This window comes from Microcebus murinus, chromosome 3 (genome assembly GCF_040939455.1).
Source record: "Microcebus murinus isolate Inina chromosome 3, M.murinus_Inina_mat1.0, whole genome shotgun sequence".
Lineage (NCBI taxonomy): Eukaryota > Metazoa > Chordata > Mammalia > Primates > Cheirogaleidae > Microcebus > Microcebus murinus.
This window is the reverse complement of record NC_134106.1, coordinates 19,579,125-19,604,401: the sequence shown is the minus strand read 5'-3', so window position 1 is coordinate 19,604,401 and position 25,277 is coordinate 19,579,125. Positions and strand designations below refer to the sequence as shown.

General features: G+C 35.1%; 1 protein-coding gene across 15 annotated transcripts in view; it reads right to left on the bottom strand.

The window, feature by feature from the left end:
* NCOA1 (nuclear receptor coactivator 1) overlaps positions 1–25,277 on the bottom strand; it is a 245,320-nt gene that overhangs the window by 133,733 nt on the left and 86,310 nt on the right. For 2 of the 15 annotated variants that reach the window (XM_076000594.1, XM_012788102.3), the window contains one exon: positions 10,950–11,086. The exons of the other annotated variants lie outside the window; for them this stretch is intronic. The gene's annotated coding sequence lies outside the window, so the exon portion shown is untranslated. The remainder of the gene's footprint in view (positions 1–10,949; positions 11,087–25,277) is intronic. 15 annotated transcript variants of the gene reach the window in all.

Genomic DNA, 25,277 nt, shown 5'->3' with positions numbered 1-25,277 from the left:
TGGGAACCCTGTTTTGGACTGAATTTGGTCCCCCACCCCCCAAACTTCATATGTTGAAGCTCTAACCCCCAATGTAACTGGAGACAGGGCCCTTAAGGAGGGAATTAAGGTTAAATGAAGTTATAAGGGTGGGGTCCTAACCCAACAGGACTGGTGTCCATATAAGAAGAGGAAGAGATACCAGGAGTATGAATGTACACAGGAAAGGCCATGTGAAGACACAGGAAAAAGGCAGCCAACTACGAGCCAGGAAGAGAGGCCTCACCAGAAACTAACCCTGATGGCACCTTGATCTTGAACTTTTAGCTTCCAGACTGTGAGAAAATAAATGTCTGTTGTTTAAACCACCCAGTTTGTGGTATTCTATTATGGCAGCCCAAGCAGGCTAATATAGCCCCTACAGGGGTCTATAGAACATACGATGAGAATTTTTGCCCTAGATAAATATTTCTTATTATCTCTTTCTTTGATCTGAAGGAAAAGGGCAAAGATTCTTTCAAAGACAAAGACAGAGATCTGGAGCCCAGAAGAAGAAAGCAAGTCCAGGAACACTAAAGAAGATATTAAGAAATCCCCTGATAAAAATGGGAAAGTAAAAAAGTTTAACAGTTAATCCATATAAGCTGGGCTCTCTTCCCAGTCTACAAGTAGATCTCCCAAATCCCACATTACTTAAGACTGTGTTACAAGTTTAACCTCCCATGCTCATACCCTTAACTATATCACTTTTCTGAGTTTTCGAAACCTCTAATCTCTAACTTCTTTTAGTCCTTTAACAGTCATCACTTGTTCAACCCTACAGAATTTGGTTAGGGAGAGTTGAGGTGAACCTTCTACCAATCTAAAGTCAGTTTTCTTTTTGAGCTTTCAGATACATTCTAAGAAACTAAACTGATTGTCCTTGGCTTCTCATTATCCTTCCAATGCCTGGTAAATGTGGACAAATAGCTCAGTCTTTAGCCCTCTGCTCTTCTGTGCCCATGTATACACACAAACATATATACACATGTACACACTGTCATGTGCACATGAATACATGTACACATACACACATTCTCTCTTTCCTTGGAAAAGTACCAACGTTCTTCTACATTTAATTTCATTTAAAAATTACTGAGTGTCTTATATATCACATCTCAAAAAATTCAATCTAAGAAAGATCAGGGCATAAAGCTAGCTATAAGTCAGAAACCATAAGGAAAAAGTATAATTTTGATCATGTTAAAATGAAAAATTCTTAACAATGACAATCCTATCATCCCACAAATAACCAAATTAATATCCTCAGAAAAATGGGCAAAGAAAACAAGCAATGCACAAAAGATGATGTGCAAATAGACAATAAAAAATTAAAATATATCCAACCTAATTAATAACCATTTGAATTAAATTAAAAGGTAATTTCTCCTCTATCAGAGTGGCAAAAGATTAAAAGGTCTGGCAAAATTTAGTGTTGGTAAGGGTCTAGGAAAATATGCAATGTCCCATTTGTTGTTAGGAATGTAAATTGGTATAGCCTTTCTGGAATTACCAAAATAATTAAAATGTACAAACCACCTACCAAGAACTTGTCTTCATTTGATAACCAAAAGTGCAAAGATACAATCATAAGTGTAGGGCAGTAGTTGTTAACTGGGGGTTGTATTACCTCCCAGGAAACATGTAATGTGTGGAGACATTTTTGGTTGTCACAACTCAGGGTAGAGAGGGCTACTAATGTCTATTGGGTAGAGGACAGAGAAAGAAGCTGCTGAACATCCTACAATAAATAGGATAGTCCCCACGACAAAGAATTACCTGACCCAAAATGTTAATGGTGCTGAGGTTGAGAAACAGTGGTAGGGGAGTTTTCTGCCATTTTGGCTACCATTGCTCCTCCACAGAAGGGAAAAAAATTAATTCTTATTTAGGTCAAATTCCTGTATACTGACTATGTATCTAGCAGGTAGGGGTCACTGTGCATTAAAAGATCAGATTGCTGTGTGGTTCTCCCGCTCCTATGTTCATCATCTACTTCGCTTGATATGTAAGTTGATGCAGCCTGATTTCCCAGAAGTAGTTGAGCATTTTCCTCTCACACAGTTAACATGTCAAAACATATAGGGAACTAGAGGTGTCACCTTGTGAACAGAACTTGACAGTCAGCTAACAGTGTAAGGTCAAACATTAGGTTTGGGGAAATGAGACAAAGGTGTATACTAATTCCTAACACAGCCTCCCAGGATACAGGAATACAGAGATTAGTAACAAATTGGACCTACGGGGAATGCAAATTCATGAGCTCTGCTTAGAAAGCTGCCTGAATACACACATACACAAAAAATGAAATATGAATCTCTAGACAGTATCTATTTCAATTAAACTCTGGAGTTCCATGGTTAAAGTGTTTAAAGGAAAAATAATAAAATCAAGAGATTTTTAAATACATCAGATATATATTAAGGGGACAAAGGAACCCTCAGGAAAGATGATAACTGAAGTGCCATTATTACAATTTTCTAGATGTTCCAAGGAGACATGGTGTTTCAAATGCCACATTCCAGGAAAGGTGCCAGGTGCATAAGTGAACTCTCCCTACCACTCCCCTCCCCCAAGATTCTGGGAATCACAGTAACAACTCTTCCATCTCATGATGAAAGCAGGGTAGATGAAAGATACAGAGGCTAGATGTACTCCAAAGAAGGGGTAAAGAAAAATTTCTAGCTTAGTTAGCAAGAATAAAGATAGTATCATGAATACAAAGTAGTATTTCTTTTCAAATATCCTGTTATCATCTCTTACCACTAACCCAGAGAGGTATTTTCCCTAATTAGCCTAAATTCCATCACATACATGGAACTCTTACATAAATATATGTAGAAAGGTCCTGCATATCCCAAATTTTTCTAAATTGCATTCTTTATACGTAAAGTCAAAATATTTCAATGTAATCCTAGTGTGAATAATTCTTTAAAAAATTAATCCCATCTTAACATCTTTCACATAAAAATCATATTTTTATATATATGAAGCAAGTAAATATATAAAATACTTTAAAAACACAATAAAAATAAGAATTAAATTTACCCATATTATTTTCCATATTCCCAGATAGACTCATAATATTGTACAGTTAATAGTAACTTGAGGCCAGCACAGTGGCTCACATCTGTAATCCTAGCACTCTGGGAGGCTGAGGCAGGAGGATCGCTCAATGTCAGGAGTTCAAAACCAGCCTGAGCAAGAGCGAGACCCCGTCTCTGCTAAAAATAGAAAGAAATTAATTGGCCAATTAAAAATATATAGAAAAAATTAGCTGGGCATGGTGGTACTACTCCCAAGTAGTCCCAGCTACTTGGGAGGCTGAGGCAAAAGGATTGCTTAAGCCCAGGAGTTTGAGGTTGCTGTGAGCTAGACTGATGCCATGGCACTCTAGCCTGGGCAACAGAGTGAGACTCTGTCTCAAAAAAAGAAAGAAAGAAAGAAATAGTAACTTGAACTTGACATTTGTGGTACAAGCTAAATAAGCCAAATTATATAAATTTGGCAATAGCCATAAGAATACAAGTCCCAAATTAGTACCAGGTTATTACAGCAAGATGAACTGAATCTCCCCAAAGGCATGCTTTTCTAATTAGTTTGGGGTCATTTTGATCTTTCTGAGAAGGAATTTAAAGAATTTCACAGAAAAGGTAAGAATTTTATCTGTACAAACTGAAAAAATTTTGTAGAGCAGGTATAAGGAAGAAGCTCTGAGGACTCTAAAGATGCTGAGAGGGCAGGTTATTTTAGGGAAAGAAGGTCAGGAAGAGGTAAGACAAGGCAGTTTAAAGAGGAACAGGAAAGTCTGAGAACAAACAAAGATATTTAAAGGCAATTCACAGGAAGTAACTCTTGGTGGATCATATATATATATATATATATATATATATATATATATATATATATATATATAAAAGAAACTACCCCCCTCATCCCAAAAAACCTTTAGGAATAGTCTTCATTATTTATCACCAAAAATATAATTTTAGAATTATATTTTGTGCTTTTTGCTTGTTTTCTTATGTGGAAGAAGTCTTAAAGAGAACTTCAAGGACAGAGAACGGTAGTCTCAGGATCAGAACCAATTTGTGCCTTTCACCCCCAAATAATTACACTATGAAAATATAGGTGGTTAAATTGAATTGAAGTATTCAATCTTGTACTGAAAAACAACATATTTCTTCAAGTTAACTAACCAGTTAGTTCACTGGTTAACTCAAGGTCATAATGAAACTAAGGGTTCCAGGTCTGGACCCTTTTGATCCATTAACTTTGTCTATGATGAGTTCACAAACTCTGCTTTGGTAAGTTGCCTTTCATATGAGAGTAGTTGGTTAGTCAGATAAGGGTAGTCAAGAGAGTATGAATGAGTCAATGAAAATATATCACTACTACTACTGATATGTGTCCTACTAATTTTGAGTCTAAGGCTGTCTCAATTTATGGAAAAATGTCAAAGAACTTTGAACAATTTGGAAAATTCTTCTTTTTCAGTTTCACATAAGCTATGTCAAGAAGGTTCACCATTTACATTTAAGTCTAAGACAAACCCAAGTAAATACTTTCCAAGAATAAACTAAAGACTACATTCATAAAAGAATTACTATTTAAGACACAATTATCTAGTTTTAATGATAACTAAACTGAAGCAATTAAAGAATTAACAGGGGAAAGAATCTATGAAAGGTCTTGTTAATTGTTGACCATAGTAGAAAAGTTTAAAAAATCATACAAATGTAATACAACATGTAAAAAAAAAAAAAAAAAATAAAAAAAAAAAATAAAAAATCATACATTTTGTTAAAATTCCTCACGTTAAAATCTAACAAAAGCAATAATGGTAATATAAGTAGTAAGTAATATCAAATTCTTAATCATAAATGAAAAGACATTATAAAATGTCTATTCTTTGCTATTTAACCATCTGGAACATATTATAAACTCCCTAAAACCAATAAAAATCTGCAAGTATAATTACACTCTGGGACTATTAGCATGACATGCTTCAATAAATACTCCTAATGGGATCTGCTGATATAATAACTGGCACTAAAACTGATGGCTTTTCATTATTTGGCTATTTGTTCTTACTAACTAAAATACTTAAGAAAACCAATAAATTGTCTATTGAATAGAGGAGGGAAAAAAACACAGCCATCAAGGGCACAGTGCAGCAGGTTGTATAGGCAGAAGGGAAAAGATGAGCACAGATTTGCAAAGGCCTGAGTTCAAGTTGTATTTTCTTTCACTCTCTTCCTTCCTTCCTCTCCCCTCAACCCAAATATGGCATAACTATCCATGCTCTGGTCAAAAGTGACTTGGTTAGGGTTAGGAGAACATATTAAATTAAATCTTGAATTGGCTAAATTACAGTTGGCTGAGGTCTTCAGATCAGACAGTAAACTCACAACAAGAAAAAACACTCAAAATTTACTCCACTCTTGATGGTTTTAGAGGTTTAATACATACCTACTTAACTGGAAAAGTTAAGCATGTGAAGAACTTCTTCAGCTAGGATTTTTAGGAAGGTAGCTCTAGCAGCTGAGTGACAGAGGCAAGAAGGTTGCTGTAATAGTTTCATCCAGATATAATGAGCAGTTGGACTAAGTAGCAACAGTTGGAGAGAATGAGACATTAGACTAATTCAACAAGAGTTAGGAGTGAAAAAGAGGGGCCGAACTGCCTGTCTGCATGTTTGCTATACAACTTTAGAAAATACATGTAAATAAAAATAAAATTAAAATCATCCATAACTGTACTATCTAGAATTAAAGAGAATATCTGCATATGCATTCTTCTATAAATATTGATGCATACATAGCTTTGGGTATTTTTTTTTTTAGGATTTTTTTTATTTCGGCATATTATGGGGGTACAGATTTTAAGGTTTCAATAAATGCCCAGTTCCCCCTCCCCCCACAAGTCTGAGTTTCCAGCATGACCATCCCCCAGATGGTGCACATCTTACTCATTATGTATGTATATACCCACCCCCCTCCCCCCTCCCACGTGCCCAATACCCTATTACTGTAGTACCTATATGTCCACTTAGGTGCTGCTCAGTTAATACCAGTTTGCATAGCTTTGTTTTAATGATTATGGAATCATAGTAACTACAATGTCTAAGAGCATCCTTTTTTGCTAAATTTATAGATGTGACATCTCATTTCATTAAATATTATTTGGCATAGTTTTTATTACCTATAAAATATTTTTATCTGTGTGTATATCAGTTTTTAAGGAATGCAGTATAGGACTTTAGATTGGTTCTGAATGTTTTTGCTATTAAAAAAATAATATAGGCCAGGCACAGTGGTTTATGCCTGTAATCCTAGCACTCTGGGAGGTCAAGGTGGGGGGATTGCTTGAGCTCAGGAGTTCAAGACCAGCCTGAGCAAAGGTAAGACCAATCTCTACTAAAAATTAAAAAAATTAGCCAGGCATGGTGATCTGTGCCACCATGGGGGGAACTGGGTGAGGGGCATATGGGAACTCAATATACTATTTTTGCTAGTTTTCTGTAAATCTAAAACTATTGCCCCAAAAGTTGTTTAAAAAAAAAAAAAAAGGCTAACCCAGGGAGATAAGGAAAGACTGAATAATCCTATAGTCATTAAGGAAATTAAATCAATAGCTTAAAATCTTCCCTAAAACCATGAGTTAGTCTTGTTTCAAAGTACAAGATCTGGTGAATGAGTGATCAACCTATTTAAGAATTAATTCAAACACTGGCTTTGCTTTGTGTTCTTGGTATGACTGCCCAGCCTTAAAGATATATTGTATGGTATTTATTATAGAAAATAAGAATATATAGATAAGCAAAAATGAAAGAAAAGCAAATTCAACATAATTTTTAAAAAATCTTCTAATAAAGAAACCAACTGAGTTTTACCCTACTCAAAGAACAGATAATTTCAATTTGATATGAATTCTTTCAGAAAGAGGAAATATTCCCTAACTCATTCTATGGTCAGTATAACCTTAATAGCAAAACCAAAGGGCATAAGAAAGGAAAAGAAGTTAAGTCAACCTCACTTTTGAACACAGGTACAAAATTGTATATAAAATACAAATATTCCTCACAACTCAAAACCCATCATAAAAGGTAAATTAACATAGCAAATTTTATTAAAGCTATAGCTGATATCCTTTGTTATTCCAACTTAACTTAGTTACTATGTAAAATGTAAATACCAAATAAATTTTTAAAAGTGCAGTGTCCCTCACTGTCCATATTTTAACTGTTTACTCTCCAAAATTCAGGAACCAACAAATTCTGCAGTTTCCAAACTATGCTACACAACATCTGTCAGACACCAAATACACTATTTCTCAGTTTCAATATTTCAACATTCCTTTCAATGACGTCCTATCCTTGTGAATCTGAGTTTATAGTAGTTGCTTTGGTAAAGAGCAAGCACTAACTGAAAATCAACTTGGAATGATATGAGAGTTGCAATGCCTGATCTGATTCCAAGGTTTCAGAAGTTATGCATTACTCTCAGGTGCACACACCCATTGGTAAGTAAATGTGGTTATTGAAAAATAAAATAATAATATTGCCTTTTTACTGAATTTATATATTATTTTTTCAAATAGTTAATAAGTTATAATGACATAAATATTTAATAACTTGTTTGAACCTAACTAAATAAATGTAGCTGTAAGTAATTTCTTTGACCTAAGGGCATCAAGAACTAAGAAAGTTTAAGAATCTATGAAATAGCCGGGCGTGGTGGCTCACGCCTGTAATCCTAGCACTTTGGGAGGCCGAGGCGGGCGGATTGCTCAAGGTCAGGAGTTCGAAACCAGCCTGAGCGAGACCCCGTCTCTACTATAAATAGAAAGAAATTAATTGACCAACTAAAAATATATATACAAAAAAAATTAGCCGGGCATGGTGGCGCATGCCTGTAGTCCCAGCTACTTGGGAGGCTGAGGCAGTAGGATCGCTGAGCCCCGGAGATTGAGGTTGCTGTGAGCCAGGCTGACGCCACGGCACTCACTCTAGCCTGGGCAACAAAGTGAGACTCTGTCTCAAAAAAAAAAAAAGAATCTATGAAATAGTCATATACCATGGGCTCTCACCATCCAAACTAAGATTCTGAAAAAATGTAGACAGTGAAAGATACTTGTATTGGCAGACTGAATGCAGCGACAGAAAAAGATTGATATATCTCATGATCAAGCTGAGTTTATGCCAGAGATACAAATACAATTTAACATTTATGAAGATATAAATAACATTCACAAAATCAACAGATCGAAGGAGAAAACCCAAATGATTATCTCAAATAGTTCCTGGTAAAGACATTTGATTAAATTCAACATTCCTGATAAAATTTTTATAAACACCTTAAAAAGAACCTCCTTATTTTATAAATAGTATCTAGAAAACACAGAAAATATTGTGGACAACTGTGAAATATTGGAAGCATCCACTTCAAAATTAGAAACAAGACAAGGACACTCATTAATCACCACCTCTATTCACCAGTGTAGATCTAGCCAGCACAGTAACAAGGAGGAAAACGTAAAATAATTGGTATGGAAGAAACAAAATTTGGCCAAAAGATGGGAAAAGAGAAACTGCCTAATCATGCATGGCAGATTTTTGTGGGCCAGGTCTGAAAGTGGCATACGTTACTTCCCACATTCTACTGGTTAGAATACACTTACACAGCCATTCCTGATGCACAGGAGGTGGCAAATACAACCCAACTCTGTGCCAGGAAAAGAGGAAATTTTCAGTGTATACCTAGCCACTCTCTGCCACAAACCAAAATGGAAAATAATTTGGCATTACCTAAAATTGAATATGCACATACCCTATAACCCAGCAATTCTACTTCTAGGCAGAGATACTTTTGCATATGTATACCACAAGAGATAAGAATACTCATTGCACAATTATTCATAGTAGAAAAAATACAAACTATGCCAATCAACATAACAGGCCAGGTGCGGCTGCTCATGCCGATAATCCTAGCACTATAGGAGGTTGAGACGGGAGGATCACTTGAGATCAGGAATTTGAGACCAGTATGAGCAAGAGCCAGACTCCATCTCTACTAAAAAATAGAAAAAATTAGGTGGGCAACTAAAAATAGAAAAAATTAGCCAGGTGTGGTGACACATGCCTGTAGTCCCAGATACTCAGGAGGCTGAGGCAAGAGGATCACTTGAGCCCAGAAGTTTGAGTTTGCTGTGAGCTAGGCTGATGCCATGGCACTCTAGCCTGAGCAACAGAGTGAGACTCTGTCTTAAAAACAAACAAACAAAAAAACCCCAAATTATATGTTCATAATAGACTAATATAAAGCCATGAAAATAAATTTCCTATAGAGCAACATTAATAAATCTTAGAAACTTAAAAAACTTAAAGGCAGACCTTAGAAGAACACATATGATACACAAATGTCATTTTACTGCTTTATTGTACTTTGCAGACATTGTGTTTTTTAAACAAATTACAACCCCCTGAGTCAAGCAAGTCTGTTAGTGCCATTTTTCCAACATTATGTGCTCACTTTGTGTCTCTGTGTCACATTTTGGTAACTCTCACAATATTTCAAACTTTTTCATTATTATTATGGTGATCTGTGATCACGGATCTTTAATGTTACTATTGTAATTTTGGGGGATGTCACAAACATATAAGCCCATATAAGGTGGCAAAGTTAATCAACAAATGTTGTGTGTGTTTTGACTGTTCTACCAACTAGCCATTCCTCCATCTCTCTCCCTCCCTTCAGTGCTCTCTGTTCCCTGGGACTCAACAATATTGAAATTAGGCCAGTTAATAACCCTATAATGGCCTCTAAGTTTTCAAGTGAAAGGAAGAGTTGTACATTTCCCACTTTAAATCAAAAGCTAGAAATGATTAAGCTTAGTGAGGAAGGCATGTTGAAAACCAAGATAGGCTGAAAACTAGGCCTCTTGTGCCAACAATTAGCCAAGTTGTGAATGCAAAGAAAAAGTTATTGAAGGAAATTAAAAGTGCTACTCCAGTGAACACATGAATGACAAAAGAGCAAAACAGCCTTATGGCTGATATGGACAAAGTTTTAAGATCAAACCAGCTCTGACATTCCCTTAAGTCAAAGTCTAATCCAGAGCAAGGGCCTAGCTCCCTTCAGATCTGTGATGGCTTAGAAAGGTAAGGGAGCTACAGAAGAAAAGTTTGAAGCTAGCAGAAGTTTGTTCATGAGCTTTAAGGAAAGAAGTCATGTCTATAACATAAAAGTGCAAGGGGAAGCAACAAGTGCCAAGCTAGGAGCAAAAGCAAGTTAACCAGAAAATCAAACTAAGATCACTGATGAAGGTAGCTATACTAAACAACAGATTTTCCATGTAGATGAAATATCCTTCAATTACAAACAGGTTTCATCTAGTACTTTCATAGCTAGAGAGAAGTCAATGCATGGCTTCAAAGCTTCAAAGGACAGGCTGGCTTTCTTGTTAGGGGCTAATGCAGATGTTGGCTTTAAGTTAAAGCCAATACTTATTTATCATCCTGAAAATCCTAGGGCCCTTAAGAATTATGCTAAATCTACTCTGTCTGTGCTCTAGAAATGGAACAACAAAGTGTGGATGACAGTACATCTGTTTACAGCATAGTTTACTGAATACTTTAAACCCACTGTTGAGACCTACTGCTTAGAAAAAAAGATTTCTTTCAAAATATTATTGCTCATTGACAATGCACCTTGTTACCCAAGAGCTCTGATGGAGATGTACATGATTAATGTTGATTTCAAGCCCGCTAACACAACATCCATTCTGCAGCCCATGGGTGAAGGAGTAATTTCAACTTTCAAGTCTTCTTATTTAAGAGAGATATTTTGTAAGGCTATAGCTGCCATACATAGTGATTCCTCTGATGAATCTGGGCGAAGTAAACTAAATATCTTTTGGAAAGGACTCACCATTCTGGATACCATAAAGAACATCTGTGATTCTTGAGAGGAAGTCAAAATATCAATATTAATAGGAGTTTGGAAGAAGTTGATTTCAACACTCGTGGATGAGTTTGAGAGATTCAAGACTTCGGTGGAGGATGTAACTGTAGATGTGGTAAAAACATCAAGAAAACTAGAATTAGAAGTGGAGCCCAAAGATGGGACTGAATTGCCACAATCTCATGATAAAACTTGAATGGATAAAGAGTTGTTTCTTATGGATGAGTAAAGAAAGTTTCTTGAGATAATCTTTTCCTGGTAAAGATTCTGTTTGAACTGTTGAAATGATAACAAAGGACTTAGAATATTACATAAACTTAGTTGATAAAGCAGTGGTAGTATTTGAGAAGACTGAAAGAAGTGCTACTGTGGGTAAGATTCTGAAAGAAGTGCTACTGTGGGTAAGATGCTGTCAAGTAGCATCGCATGCTACAGAGAAATCTTTCCTAAAAGAAAGAATCATTTGATATGGCAAAATTCACTGTTCCTTTATTTTAAGAAATTGCCATGGCCAACCCAACCTTTAGCAACCATCATCCTGATAAGTCATGAGCCATCAACATCAAGGCAAGACCCTCCATCAGCAAAGAGAGTACAATTCACTGAAGGCTCAGATGATCCTTAGCATTTTTTAGGAATAAAGTATGTTTTAATTAAGGTATGTACTTTTTTTGACATAATGCTATTGTACACTTAACAGACTACAGTATAGTGTAAGTGTAACTTTTATATGCACTGGGAAACAAAAAAAAAAATTGTGACTCACTTTATTATAATATTTGCTCTATTGCAGTGGTCCTGAACCAAGCCTGCAATACTGTGAGGTATGCCTTAGCATTTTTATAAAGTTCCAAAATAAGTGAATCAACAGATTACTGAGGAATAGCTCTATATACAGTAAAACTTATTTTTAAAAATTAAGAGAATAACAGTCACAAAATTCAGCTTAGCACCTAAATGAGAGGTGCAAGAAGAGGAATGAGTTAAGAGAGGTTTACATAAGAAGTTTCCATAGTGTTGATAAAATTCCATTTCTCAGGTTGGGTGCACATGTGACTGCTTATTAACATACTAAACCATATCTTCTTTTTAATGGAGGGCAATAAATTTTTACAAAATGACTAAGGATATTTGAGAACGATATTTTATGGGGAATAACTTATGTTTTTAAATTAACCCTACTTATTTTCTATTTACTAAAATGTATTTATTGTCTTGATTACCTAGACAACTATTTAAGAAACTGCTAGTTACTATGTAAATGTAGAAGAGAATTAGAGTTTATTTTTAAAACTTTATTGCTTAATAATTCAATTACTTGTTACTATCTTCCTCAATCACATGACCATTCAGCAAACTGTAGTTAATATAACAATTGACAGTTTCATTGTTTCAAGTCCCAGTGTTCTCTCTTAATTTTAATTATAATGGGTATTTTTTAAAACTATAGAAGTAGTAACAAGGAACAATTAAAGAGTGAAGACATAATAATTCTAACTAAGATTAAAATACATGATAAGGAAGGAATTCTTGTATTCTGACCTCATGGGTAAAGGCAGGAGGAAGGAGTTGTTTTTCAAAGAATGATCTCTAGAGGAATCCCAATTAATAAAACTGTCAGGGAAAGAAGTGGGATTAAAGATGCTCAGGATCTATTAAATCCTTTTCTTCCAGCATTGTTAAAAATACAGTTTCACTGACTGTTATAAATAAACAGTATTATTTTTTTAAAAATTGAAGCTATAGAAATACAAAGTTTTCCATTTAAATTACATGCATATTTTACATATTCCATTTTGTAATTACTTTATAGGTGACAAATCCTTACAATACTAGATAATGTTTCCATACCGCAAGATAATGACACATAATGAAATCTTGAAAACACAGACTATTTGGAGAGAAAATTAGTTTGATTTGATGAAAACTGAGGTAGGTACAGAATATTACCTGAGGTACACAAAATAAATAAAGTTTCATTTCAGTAATTCAAGTTCTGTACATATCATATAAATTGTTATAAATGCAATCCAAAGGAGATTTACAATGGGAGTAATAACAGAAAGAGGCAATAAGCTTCAGAGAAGAGAAATTAGAATGAGGCTTGAGAAGCAAGCACAGGAAAAAATACTATCATTGAAAGAAGCTTCTAACTGGAAATCAAAAGGAAGTAGGCTCAAGCACAGTGATAATTGTAGGAATATGTGGCTCTGGCCCAAGGGATGTCCCAATTAATACCACTGTTTGGACTATGAGCAAAGCAAAGTAATAAAAAAAAGGCATAAAAAAAGTCTGTAATGACAAAATAGAGAACTAATGGGAAATAAAAACAGATCATCTCAATGCTACCCTCTAGAAATGCCCGATACTTTCATGAATTTCTGAGATTGATATACTAAAGAATGGAACAGGGAATAACAGAAAAAGGTAAATATAAAACTGAATGAAATTATAATTTGAGGTCACCTAATAGGACTACGGCTAAGGCAAATAAAAATGATTACTCATACATAATACAAAAGGTAAAGGGGCTGTATATAAATAAGATACTCCAAATTAATGGTTTTATTTTTTTAAAAAAAATATATAATACATTCAAGGTATAGCTAAGCCTCCAACTTGTGGAGCTGCCCCATCTGCTGGTTCTATTAGCCCAACTATGTAAATAAAACTTTTCAAATCCTATCTGTAAGAGTTTATATCTGACACTCATGGTAAGTCCTTCCCAGAAAATGGTCTTAAATACCCTCCTACTTTGAACTTTTATGAATTTCACTGTCTCTGTCACAGTAGATACTGACTATAAATTTGATAGAGATGATTTGCCATTTATTTGATACATCTGATATCTTCAAATGTTAACTTTTGTACTATGGAGTTTATAAAGTAATAAAAGTATGCCAGCTTCCCCAAGCAGAATAATATTCCTTAATAGACAAGTACAGTATTTCATATCTCAGAGTATCCAGCATATTGGAATATAATGACATAACTTTTATCCTGTAGAATATCTAATGAGTCATATGTACACATCGTTCACCATGTTCTACTTATCTACCTTGTAAATTTCCACATTAGTGTCAAAATTAACATCATTCTTATAGTACCAGATTGACAATTTAGGCAAAATTAGTATATTCCCTCTCATGTTTGTCTCCAACATTAAATCACAAAGTTCTGCCAATTCCCCCAGCAATCTCTGAGCGATATGGATTCTCTATTTCCTTTTTATTTATAAATCTTTGTCCAGGTCCTTATCTCCAGTGCTTGGGCTTAGAAACCACTCTAATCAATCATACATATAAAACTATATCTTTAAGAAATTTTTTTTGAAAAAAAAAAAAGAAAAATGTTTTCATTTAATCACTTCCCTCCCAATTAACTTTTTAAAATTTCCCTGGATCTCCAGCCTGCCGGCCTGCTTGCCGGGGCCAACAATCAATCACATGGGCTAATTCCTTAAAATCTCTTTCTCTTTCCCGCCATACATACACACCCTCTAATATTTTTCTAGAGAACAATAACTAATACAGTATTCCACAATTTAAAGTACTGTTTAGTGACTATAGGCGATCCAAGATAGGTCCTCATGTCCCTCAATGAATTTATTCATTTAAAAAATATTTGAGGGGGGAGGGGGACATGGGCAATATATGTAACCTTAACACTTGTACCCCCATAATACGCTAAAATAAAAAAAATTTAAAAAAAAGAAAATAATAAAACCTTAATGAGGGAAAAAAATAATTTTGAGTGTTTGTTGTGTGTTACAATCTGAGGATTTAAAGTTGATCTAGCTAATGTTCCGGTCCTGAGGGATTTGGGGAAGATTTAAGTTAAGAAAAGAGACAATTAAAATAATGTGATAAATATCATAAGGTTTTGTGAGCTCAGTATACTATTCATGGAAACACAGAGGACTTACATACAATTGCAGTTCCTGCACCAATTGAACCCTACATACTATAGGTAAAACACTGTTCATCACATTAATATACCTACCCTCAGAAACCAATACATACCCTAAACATATAAAGTAAAAGCACAAATAAAAGCATGATATGTAAAAATAAATATAATATAAATATTAATTAATATTCTTTTTGGGTTATTTCTTTGTATGAGCTGAACTGGCTAAGAAATCTTAAGATAGGACTTAGAATATTGACGAATCCTGTTTCAGTTTGAAAAGCTAAATAGATTAACTAAAATTGGAAAGATACACACAAAATCTCACAGCTCATAAATCTAAAACATATCAAGTAAAATAAATTTTGGAAAATAACATTAGTCTTTAGTTCTTTGAAATGTAATAGCACATTAAGTCATAAAATCTTATTTCAAAATTATTTCAAGTATATATGAAAAGTGATTAAAATTTAAGTTCATTTAAGAATATTTTCAATTAATTTGCTGTAGCCTTTACATCTTTTTTTTTTTTTTTTTTTTTTTTTTGAGACAGAGTCTCGCTTTGTTGCTCAGGCTAGAGTGAGTGCCGTGGCGTCAGCCTAGCTCACAGCAACCTCAAACTCCTGGGCTCAAGCGATCCTTCTGTCTCAGCCTCCCAAGTAGCTGGGACTACAGGCATGTGCCACCATGCCCGGCTAATTTTTTCTATATATATTAGTTGGCCAATTAGTTTCTTTCTATTTATAGTAGAGACGGGGTCTCGCTCTTGCTCAGGCTGGTTTCGAACTCCTGACCTCGAGCAATCCGCCCGCCTCGGCCTCCCAGAGTGCTAGAATTATAGGCGTGAGCCACCGCGCCCGGCCTAGCCTTTACATCTTTAACTATACTGTTTAACATTACCAAACAACATAAAAATTGAGGATCTATGTTCACAATGTGAAATATAACCTGTAAATTGAAACATCAAAAAAAATCACTAACTTAAAGAGTTAAATTTTAATCAGATAGTATTAAATACAAAATAGAAAATAAAACAAAGATTTTTTTTTTGCTTTGGTCCTATATTTAAATAAGGAGATTTCTCTAATTCCTAATAGTCTGAAAATTTACAATATTTTATAACTCTGTGAGACTAGCATGCTAAGGATTATTTTATAAAAATTGCTGTCAATAATACTTATGATATTTTCTTCTATAGTTTGGTGATTAGAAAGAAAAAACATTTCCAAACATTAATTAAACTAGTGATATTATTAAATGAACATAATCTCATAATTTTCCACAAGTATTCTTTATCAACCAAGTAAAACCTACATCTTCACTGTAGGCACACAATATATAATTGTGAAATGAATGAATGAAACACTCACAAGCCTGAGATTCCTATAGTCTAAAATTTCATGACCTTGCTTCTAAAAATCTACTTCAACATGGATACTGCCAAATATATAAAATTTTTTAGTGAAGACTAGGAGATTTTCCTCTGGGACTATAGGGGCCTCCAAATAAAGTCCCTCTAAGAAACTATACACGATTACATTAATATTTCATGAAATAATTGGGCAAATTATTAGAGATCACTAGTGTGCCCATAAAAGCTTTATATTCAAACACAAATACCTTCTTGCCAAGTTGAAAGCTCAACAAACTCTGTGCAGAGACTGGAAGGCTAAAAAGGCCCAAAGAAATCAATTAGGATACTAGAAAAGGCCCACTGGGTCCTCTGCTGATTTAACAAGGATAAAACTACAACATCCTTGGGTAAATCACTTAATTTCCAGCATCTGTAAAGATGGAGGTTGGCCACTCCAAGATTCAATGATTAAGTGATTCTAGAAAGCAAAGCAAAACTTAGCTTAAATATTCTTTTGGAATGTACGATGCTTCAGAGGCTCTATAAAAAAATGGCCTTTAATCTTGTCTAGGTGATAGACAGCTTTGAGACTCCAGTAAAAGTTACAGACACTACACCTTAAAAGAATTCCCACATGGATGACATTTTGCACATATTATCAGGAAAGTGTAATGATCCTCTGAAATGGTCCAAGAAACTCATGTTAGAAACTTCTGTAAATTTAAATAGATTTTAATATATTGGAGGTGCGTTAAGTTTGAAAACAAAGCAGTACTTTGTACCTAATTCCTTTGATTTTTTTTAAAACAAATTATATTTACTTTAAATTTCAAACAATGGTGAAGAGGGAGAGACGATCTTTATGATGATGAAAAGAAACATAGTTTTGAAGAACTGAAGAGTACTAGCTTAGATAATTAAACCATGCTGATAAATCAGAGTTCCAGATAGGTGATAACCAAACCATTATGATTACATAATGTCAATCTCAATTCTAATGAACCAAATGTAATAAAAATATTTATTTAGAATTTCAAATTTAAACAAACATTTGAATCATCCAATTTTCTTCATGTGAACAATCCATTTGGAAATAGGACTTGAATAAAAATACAAAAGTAAATATGAGCAATTGAATGAATCCAATGGTTTAAATTTCTGAAAGGTTAAAATATCATGATGTGGAATATAGTCTCATTTAAATGTAGCCTCTTTTAAATGTGGAATATAGTCTCATTGTATCTTAAATCATAATTAGATTGGTTGATGGGTTAAGTATGTTGAGCTACATCATGAAATTTGTTAAGTATTTGTATTCCTAAGAAAAAAATTTAAAACACTTCTCAAATGTAAAAGGAAAGAAAGTTGTGGGCCTGTCTTATCACAGAGAGGGAAAGAAGGAACAATTACATAATTCTTTAGAGCTTAATTAAAAACAGACAAATAATATCAGTGTTAGGGTTTTATAAATTATCTGCAGAATAAACCAAAAGGATGCTAATATCTGCTTTCATAGTTTAGTTTCCAGTGTATATCGTTTGTGCAAGTTTCTCTTAGGATTTCTCGTGCCTAAAATGGGTCCCCAGGGAATCAGCAAGAAGAAATTCTATGATTATTTTCTGATGCAATAAAGGGAGAGGCCTTTTTAATATTGTATTTGAGGAAAATAATGACTCTGCCCCAATTGTGACAGCAATATCCCCAATAGGAATATGAAAGTAAAATGGCTATGATTTCTGGTATATTCCTTTTGTCTTTTTAGTTAAATTATATCTAATTTTCTTAAAATTTTTTCATTAAGTTATGAAACCATAAATTAAGTATTTTTATTATAAATTACAAATTACAGTTTGTTCAGTTCACAAGAGAAAAACATTTAAACAAGCTTATGTGACCTATTTATAGCAACATGAATTCTGGATTCTTCAATGTTCTACTTACAAATTATTTAGGGATTGTGAATACAGCACTGTGTTTACTTGAATAATTGCACATTTCCCTCATAGAAATTATACTGTGAAAAGGGACTGGGAAATGAAGCAAATATCAGAATGTTAGTCCACAATAATCTGTATAATCGTAATTTACTTTCTACATTCTTAAAAGAATGGTGCACTTTCTAAAAATTGGCAAAGATATTATTATAGAGTTAAGTTAGAATTTAGATTTAATACTTTTTTCCTCTTCAGCTATTTCTTTAGCTTTCTAAGAACTACTACTTAGAGCTAAAGATACACATTGGGCAAGGCCTTATAGGGCAGACTTCATATGTGAATGCCTGTATGCATGACAATAGTTATTCAAAGAACCAAAGTTTTAATCCCAGGACTTGCCATTAACCTGCTTTTGTGATACCAGGCATATGACAACTTTTAAGGGACTCAGTTTTTGCCATTTGTAAAAATAAGGATGTTGAGGCATGTGACCGCCAAGGTCACTTCCAACTAAAATATTTGTGTAAGTCTATATTTCTGTAAGTAAATGAATAAATAACAGAATTAAAGTAAGTCTATGTGAGAGTATAGACATAGGTATACCTGCAGAAGTAGAAAATGGCAAAGAAATGTAAAAAAAAGTTGCAATGTTTACATTTAGAGTTTCTTTTCACAGTCTTGGCTTGGATTTACGATAAAGAAGGACCCAGAAGATTCACTACTCATCCTTTTATGCTGCCACTATTCTAATGTCCACAAGCACTATAACCTAGACTGTGCTCCCCCCTAATATAACCATTCCCATATCCAGTCCAAGTGGACTGAACCAGTCCATCTAGATCAGCGTTGGTAAATTTTTCCGTAAAGAGCCCAATAGTAAATATTTTAGGTTTTGCAGGCTATAAGGGTCTCTGTCACAACTACTCAATGCTGCTATTTGAATGTGAAAGCAGCCATATACTATACATACACTAATGGGCATTGTGGCTGTGTTCCAGTAAAACTTTACTTACAAGAGACAGGCTACAGACTGCTTTTGGCCCATAGGCTGTAGTTTGTCAATCCCTGGTCTAGATCACATGAAGAAACAAGATGATACTAACCAGCTATAAGCTAAGGAGTCGTAGTTTCAGAATAGAAAACTATCAAAAAGTAAAAAATTATCAGTCATCCTAAATTTCTCAGAATACTTTCAGTCTAGTATAAGAGAGAACATGATACAGTAAAAACATAGCCATGCAAGTATTTAATACATACTAGATGCTTAATAAATATGTGTTTCACTTCCCTTCTCAACAGTTTCACCCGTCAAGACAACGCTTGCTGCCAAACTTTACTTCTAACAAATCACTTATTCTAGCCCTCTGACAAGAGCTAGTCCTTGACTCTTCTTGATCCTGGCAAATATACTCCTGGTATCACTGTACGAAGCTTTTATTGCTACTTCATTCCTTTCCTCCCCTGCCCCCATTAATCCAAAGCTACAACTTCACAACTTTATCTGAGCCCCAAATGTCAGTATTACTATCGTTCATTATTGGCACAGAAAAGACGGTAAGAAACACAGATAAGAAAGAAGAGGATAGAGACAAGGAAGGTTCAGGTGAAGGACAGGTGAATGGTTGTATTACCTCCCTTTACCAGAGTCTAAAAGAGGAGCCAGGTGCTAATTTACTGTTAATTTAAATTAAAATGTTGTCTACTTTAATGGGTACAAAGAACATTTCACTTTATGCAAAGCGCTCCCTAATGAAAGAACTCAGTTATAACAGAGGGGAAAAAAACCTCAGTAAGCTTTATTCTTTAGCTTTTATCTAGATCACTCTACTTCCAGCTGTGAAACTGACTGATGTTTTTAAAGCTCCCAAGGAGCCTCTGTAACCATGGCTACTGCTTCAAAACAGTACCAAAAAATTAGGAGAGAATAGCAATTTGAAGAGAAAAACAGTTTTCTTAAATATCATCAAATGAAGCTATAACAACAAGAGATACAGGCTGACGGCTGGGCAAAGGCTTCAAGATTGTAATTTCTCTACAGAGCCATCAGGGTGTTTGATGTCTCAGCTCCAAAGGTCTAGTACCTCAGTGGATCATTTTACCTTATTCTAGAGTGATTCCCCAAAGCTAATTTAGTCATTTAATATGGACAATATCTTATGAACTCAACTAATATTCTTGTCAAGAGGTCACTAAATTTGCTTTCCACCACAGAAGCTTACTTGGAAAAAAAAAATTAAGAGCATGAGGGTTGCTTAATAGGTATATGATCTGAGCCTAAGACAGTACCTATGGTTTTAATACAAGGCTGCCCAAGTCACTCTTTTCAATATTCGTTTTTCAAAAGGTTTCCATCAAATGTTCCTCTTTTCAAATCCCTTAGCAACCTTTTCAGTTATTTAATTTCATTCATTCATTTGATATTTGAGAGCCTATCATGCTTTATGCACTGTATAAGACATTGGATATATCACAATAAAGAAAATAGACAAAACTCATGCTTTCATGGGGCTTGCAATCTAATGGAGAAGACAGACATTAAATACACAATTATAAACTATGTTAATGTGCTATGAAGAAAAATAAAAGGTATTTATTGGGATTTTAAGAAAAGCTACTTTGATATATAGAGACCTAATCCTGACAGCAACTGATGCTGGGCAATGGATACATAGTAATGGTCATGGATTCATCAAACTCTCTACTTTTGTAAATATTTAAAAATTCTCAAAATGAAAGTTAGAAAATGAAGGAACCAGAAAGAGACCTGAAAGTCAGTAGGTATTAAACAAGCAAAGCATGGCAGAGAAGAGCATTCTCTAGGCCAAGAGAAGAGTAGATGCATCAATTTAGAGAATGGGGGAGCTTGCACACTGGAGGGATTAAAAGAAGAATTAATATATAGGCTGATCTCTATAAACAATTTTTTAAAGCCCCAGCAAAAGCTAAAGAACGCTCACATCCACATGCTACACATGACAAATATTCCAAATGGTAATTACAGGCATGAGCCACCATGCACAGCCATATTTTATAGATCTGTGGTCCCCAACTCCCAGGATTGCAGACTGGTACCTGTCCATGACCTGTTAGGAACAGGGCTACACAGGAGGAGATGAGCAGCATGTGATCAAAGCTTCTTCTGTATTTACAGTTGCTCCCCCCTTCACTCACATCACCACATAAGCTCCGTCTCCTGTCAGAGCAGCAGCAGCAGCAGCAGCATTAGATTCCCATAGAAGCATGATCCCTACTGTAAACCTTACATGCGAGGGACCTAGGTTGTGTGCTCTTTATGAGAATCTAATGCCTGACATGGAGCTGAGGTGGTGATGTTAGTGCTGGGGAGCAGCTGCAAATACAGATTTTCATTAGCAGAGAGGTTTGACTGCACAGTAAATAAAATGTGCTTGAATCATCCCAAAACTATCTCCTCTTCCCGCGTCCATGGAAAAATTGTCTTCCATGAAACTTGCCCCTGGTGTACAAATGGTCAGGGAATGCTGTTATAGATGATAACATATAATTCAGGCAATTATCTAAATTTCAACAATTCATTCAACAAATATTCACTGGTCACCTTTGTTCCAGGTACCTTTCTAGGTATTAGGAATATGGTAGTAAGTAAAACAGTTAAAAAATGTTGCCTTCAAGGCATTTATAATTTAGTGGGAGAAGACAGACAATAAATAAAACAAATATGTAAACAATATAGTATTTTAGAATATAAGGACTATGGAGAAAAATAAATCAGGCAAGGAGTATAGGAATTGCTAATTTCCCCATGTTTATCATAAGCAGGAATCTGTTAGGCAATAAGGCAAATAAAGACAAGCAATACCTGATTCCTTGCCTTCAACTGATCACAACCTAGTAAATGGAAATATGAAGAATTCTACAAAAAACAAACACAGTGCTATGGGAACACACAGAGAAGAGTCACAAGGCAGAAGGAAGTGAGCTGCAAGCTAGATTTTTCTCTAGCTTGCAGCTAGAGAAAAAATATTAAAATATTAAATAGAAAAAATATTAAAAAATTTTAAATTTTAAATAGAAAATATTAAAAATATTAAAATATTAAATAGAATATTAAAAAGAAAAAATTCCCTAAAAAGAATGTGAAACCTGTATTTTAAATCCACATTTTAAAATTTTATAAAACCTTACTGATAAATATTTTAAGAAGATTTGAAAAACAGACATACATACTATTTTCCTATTTGGGAAGACTATAATTAAGATAAAAACTGATATCAAAATTATATGCTGAAAAAAAATTATATGCTGAATGCAAATCAAATAAAAACTACAATATGGGCTGGGCATCATGGCTCACATCTATAATCCCAGCACTTTGGGAATCCAAGCTGGAAGGATCATTTGAGCTCAGAAGTTCAAGAATAGCCTGGGCAATATAGTAGGACCCCCATCCCTACAAAAATTTTTTTAAAAATTATACTCAGCTTCCTTTCTTGCTAAAGTAAAAAAAATAAAAAATAAAATAAAAATTTTTTAAAAATTAGCTGGGTATGGTGTGTAGCTTGAGCCTGTAGTCCTAGCTACTTGGGAGGCTGTGGTGGGAGGACTGTATGAGGCCCAGAAGTTGGAGGTTATAGTGAGATACAGCAGTGCCACCACACTATAGCCTGGGCAACAGAGGAAGACGCTGTCTCTTTAAAAAATAAGGACAAAGCCTACAATATGTTTTAGAAACATAAGAATCACTACTACAATTAAAAGGGTAAAGGTAAGAAAAGCCAAGGAAATTTTGAAAGGAGTAATAAGTGTAGGCATACTCTAGTGATTATGAAAACAGTGATTAATATGCTTTTCTCATTTGCATTTCCTTCCACTCACTTCCCCCGTTCTTTGAGTAGCATCCATTTCCTTGATGAAGTTTAGAAATGAAAAGAAATAGTTAATATTTACTTTATGAATTAAAGAGAGAATTTTGTGGTAAGGTAAAAGCCTTGAAAGTCTAGCTTTCGTAAAGAAGGGATTTTTAAAGCGATAGTATTTTCTGGCCAAGACTGAAAGAGTAGGATTATAGTTTCTTCCACAGTATAGAGCAGATACCCATTCTGCTCATGACAGAACATGAGGCTTACTACTTAGGGTAGAAGGATGATATTAATATAACCCAAAGAAGTAAAAATTACAGTTCCAAACTCCTGATTTGGGCCAAAGGATTGTGAAATTGTGGGATAAAGGAGCGAAATTAGATAGGAGATGTAAGTGACCAATACTTCCTTCATCTTCTCCAGAAAAAGGCTGTGGAAGAAAAGGAATGTCTGATGGAATAAGGAAATCTAGGAGTTGGAAGGGCTTCTGCTCTGCCTCATGGTGAGATTGTGCAAAGTGACTGCCATTTTGGAGCATTCCTTGCCCCATAAGCACACGTGTGCATGCACACACATAACCCCGTGCACACGTACTCACACACCATCAACCTCTTACCTCCTCCTAGGCACACTTAGCACAAACTGGAGATAGCCAAACCAAAACATATGCACGGAATCACAGTAAGATTGAGGAAGAATGTGAGATCAGCTCTGGCATCTCCCTTCTCTCCCATGTGCCATGGGAGGTACTGGTACAGGAAAGGTAACTTAAGATGCTTGATGTTGAGTTTGCCAGAAGAGGTCACTGTGATAGGGGCAAAGTAACTCCATAGCAGAGGCCTGGAAGAGAGAACACCAAGATGGGATGGGGGTTGAGGAGGAGATGGGAAGTCTAAGCCAGACTTCAAGCTATCTGTGACACCAGGGAAGATAGCCAATGCATCCTAGGAGCCAGAAGAGCAAACCTCAAGTAGCATCAGTAGTAAACTAGAACACTCAAGGACAGTTCTGATAGCACCTCAGTGGTTACAATTCCAGGGAGTAGCCAATCAGTCACTTTAAAGGACAGACCAGTGAGAAACCAGAAAAGATAGCAAATAGACTGACGGTCATGGCACCCTTCCACCACTACAAGATCACACAAGACACATACAGCCAACTCATAAGTCTAAATTCTTTTGTGGGAAGATGGAAGGAAAGAGATAATATTTACATAAGTATTATCCAGAAACTGAAATTTCCAAAGAGTTTAGCAGATTGGAGTAAATTTGGTAATCTTCCTCCAGCTATCCAGTGATCAGGGTTCATCAAAAGGAAGAGATGAGTTGCAGAAAAATAAAGCAGCTACATTTTCTTTGCATACCTGAGGATGAGTAAGCAGTAATCCTGCTACAGATTTTATGATGATTATTTTATGTGAGAATGCAATAGAAATACTTCCTGGCACATTAGAAACCAACATTACTTTAAGATTCACAGTGGACTTTCAATTCAAGATGGCTGACTGAGACCATCATCTACCTCTTCTCCCTACTAAACACCTCGTGTCAGGAGGGCCTGGGAATGTGGGCAGGCCACAGAACAACATAGTGAAAAACCACCAAAGATGGCCAGTACAACTCTGTTGGTAAATAAGATAATGCCACAGCATTTATTATGAGTCTAAAGTCTTTGTCTGAGGGCTTATAGTGTGAACTTTGAGACGGAGATAACAGCAGGTAATCTCAATGGAAAGGGTTAAAAAAAGAGAGAGAAGAAGACAACACAGAAACAATCAGAACTCTCCCTGCAGAAAAATTCCTTCCCTACAGCAGAAATTGAGGGATAGGTCCTAACTTGTTAGCCTTGTTTCTTCAAGTGCGTAATAAGAAAAAGGAAAGCCCACCTCCCACTCACCACAGCAAGTAGGAAGCCAACTGCAGAGTTCTGTGGTCAGCCATGACATTCAGTGGGTAAGACCATGTTCTGTGAAGGAGAATACTGATTGACCTTTACAGAATTACACCAGTTACCAAGATTTCAAGGGCTATCATTAACTACCAGCATATCAGAATCATCTAAGGTGTTCATGTGCCATATCCCAGACATAATGCATAAGATTTCTGTGAATGGGGCCAGGAATCTGCATTTTAACTGAGCCCCCAAGTGATTGTTATACACATTCAAGTTGGACAACCACTGACTGTGACATTCATTTGAAAATGCTGTAAAGAAGAAAGTCAGGAGTCACCAGCCACTTAACAAAAACCAAGAGAGGTAC